This window comes from Trichosurus vulpecula, chromosome 3 (assembly GCF_011100635.1).
Source record: "Trichosurus vulpecula isolate mTriVul1 chromosome 3, mTriVul1.pri, whole genome shotgun sequence".
In the NCBI taxonomy this organism is placed as follows: domain Eukaryota; kingdom Metazoa; phylum Chordata; class Mammalia; order Diprotodontia; family Phalangeridae; genus Trichosurus; species Trichosurus vulpecula.
The window spans coordinates 59,542,757-59,546,091 of record NC_050575.1 but is presented as its reverse complement, the minus strand read 5'-3'; positions in this window follow the sequence as shown (position 1 = coordinate 59,546,091).

Below are 3,335 nucleotides of genomic sequence, written 5' to 3'. Positions count from 1 at the left end.
TGCTCGGGTCTGCCTTTGACCCCTGTCTGGGGGCGGATTTGGGGAGGGGAGGGGAGTAAAGGGGTGGGGAGGATAGGAGGGAAGGGGGGAGGGGGGGTGCTTGTCAGATGTGGGACCAGGGCGATGGCCGGGGCCAAGGACAGGCTGGGGCCGGAGTAACTGCTGACCCCGGGAAAAGCCAACCTGAGTTTTTAGTTAAACTAACAAGTTATTTCGGGTCAAAGAAAGCTTATCACCGGAAGACCGTTCTGGAAAAGCCAGAAAGAGGATCCACAAGGGATGAAGTCGAACAAAGACCATTAGTACAAGTATTGGAGGGAAGGTTTTTAAAGGGAGTGGGAGCCACAAATACAATGGATGAAGAGGGGAAAGTTAGAGCATAAGGGAAAGGGGCAGGAGAAAGGATGAAATTAGCATATAAAGACCAGAGTAAAGAAAGGGAAGGATATCAAAAGAAGCACCGGTTGGACTAGCCATAAGGTTGTAAAAGCAGAGTGAGTAGGAACCCCATACTCAGAGGGACAACAAGAGAGCAACATTCCTTGAAAATAAATACAAAACACAGGGGCCATTTACGACTTCTGGAATCTATTCTTGGCTCTGTGTAACTCCAGGCACCTCTCTCTGGTCTGGAGAGATTACTTCAGAGATATAAATAAGGAATAAATGCTAAACATGCCCAGTTCTTTCAATCAGTTTTCCAATGAAATAATTGTGAACTAACACATGACACTCAGATCCTTGAACTTTCACCCTTCTGTGATTGAATGGATGATCATACTCTCTATAAGCTCAGAGAGCCTGGTACCAGACACTGCACACAGTAAACTTTTAGTAAATGTTGGGTGTAATTCAAAGACCACCTGATAAGGATTGTACGGGAGATTCACATATTAGGAAAGGGCTGGAATATATGATTTCCAAAGTTTCTGCCAGTTCTGGTATTCTAAATTTCACTTTATCATTCCAGCCCGTTGAGATAATTTTGAATTTCAACTCTGCCATCCTGTGTATTCACTATCCTTCCCAGCTTTGAGTTGTCATCCCACACAACGGAGTTTAAATTCTGGAATTGCTACCCATTGAACTGTAAGCTCCTTGAAGGCAGAGAATGTCTTTTGCCTCTTTTTGTATCCCTGGCACTTTGTACAGTGCTTGGCACATAGAAGGTGTTTAATAAATGTTTATTGAATTGGATTTACTACCTATTTGATCTTGGGCAAGTCACTTAATTTCTCTGTCTCAGTTCCTTCATCTGGTAAATGGGAGAGCTGGATTAGATAACATTCCTGTAAGGTTCCTTCCAACTTTAAATCTGTGAGCCAATGGTGTGAAAATCTGATAAGCATACCATTTCTCCAACCCCTGGTAAAAAATGTGGAATAGGGCAGGGCCAAGCATAGAACTCTAGCTCCCACTATAGACCTCCCTTTAGATTTGCATCAATTAATTAACACTTTTGGGGGGAGGGGCAGTCATTAAACTAGCTATGAATCCACCAAACTATATGATCATTCTGTTCATATTCTTCCATCTTATCTGCAAAGATACTTTAAACTGGAAAAGAAAGGGGAAGGAGAAGATTGCCTGTGTGTGTATATCTGCCAAGCTAGAGCAGCTAACAATATAAGAAGAATAGCAAGCAAAGCACCCAGAAATTCACAGAGGAAAAAAAATCCAAGAAAGAGGCCAAAAGAAAAATATTTGAAGGTACTGAAAGTACTGAGAGATGTGACTGCTGAGCTGTCAGTAATTTTTTAAAAGATCCTGAAGAACAGGAGGGAAGCTACAAGATTGAAGAAGGTGTTCAAATTGTAGGCCAGTCAGTTTGACTCTGATTCCAAGCTAAATGCTAGGGCATGTTATTAAAAGAATGTTTTAGGACTATCTTATTTTTAAAGTGATCAAAAATCACAGCATAACACCAAGGGGTCATGTAAGACTTAAAAAACAAAACAAAACAGGGTTACCAGATTTTGATTCAGCATCCACTGAAAATGTCTCTAGTAGAATGACCTAAGTCATTCCATCAAAACTGTTCTCTCCCAAGTTGCCAAATTCAGTGGACTCATTCTCCCAGAGCTCTCTTTGGCCTTTGACACTTGATAACTCTCTCCTCCTTGATACTCTTTAGGTTTTCAGGACACCACTCGCTCCTGGTTCTCCTCCTACATATCTGACTGCTCCTTCTCAGTTTCCTTTGCTGGATCCTCCTGATCACACTTTCTAACTATAGGCGTCCCTCAATGTTCTATCCTGGGCCCTCTTTTCTTCTCCCACTACAGTATTTCACTTGGTGATCTTATCAGCTTCCATGGATTTAATCACTATCTCTCTACTGATTATTCTCAAATGGACCTATCCTGCCCCAAACTCTATTCTGACCTCTCTGCTGAATCTGGAATCTCCAACTGTCTTTCAGACATCTTGAAATGGATGTCCAGTAGACCACTAAAACAGAACTCATTATCTTTCCCCCTAAGCCCTCCCTGACTCTCCTACCTTCCCTATTAAGGGCATCGCTATCCTCCCAGTTTCTCATGCTCCCAACCTAGAAGTCATCCTCAACTCCTCAATATCTCTCTCCCCTTTATAGCTAATCTGTTGCCAAGGCCTGTTGATTTCACCTTTCTATCAGCCCTTACCTGTGATACTGCCACCACTCTGGTGCAGGCCCTCATCACCCCTTGCCTTCACTATTGCAATAACCCTGCTGGTGTGTCTGCCTGCCTCATCACTTCCTACTTCAATACAACCGCTATTCAGTCACCAAAGTGATTTCCCTAAAGCACAGGTCTAAGCTAGTCAGTACACTCCAGGGTTCATGAACAAATACAAAATACTCTGCTAGGAGTTCAAAGCTCCTCATGACCTAGCCCTCTCCCACCTTTCCAGTCTTCTTACACCTTACTCCTTGCCATGTACAAGGTAAACACGAGTCACTTGAATCCCCAAAGCAAAAAGGAATCCAGTTAGTATTATTACTTAACGTAGTAATGCCTCATTAATTCAGACCCTACTCATTAGCTGATTAGAATGAGGGCAGGGCTAAAGTTTGTCTTTATGCTATTATAGGTTTAGAAGAAAAAGACTGGCTAGGAACTAGTAGTTCAAATGAGGTTAAGGAAATATTTAACCTACTTAAGAGACAAACTATTTTAAGGGATTCTAACTCTATTAATCAGAAAATTACTTATAAATCCTTAAAGTAGGCACAGAATTATAGAATTTCAGCATTGGAAAGGACCTCAAAGGCCATCTGGTCTGATTTATACCTGAACAAGGATCCCCTCTGCAACATATCCAGCAAGTGCTCACTCATACTTTGCTTGAAG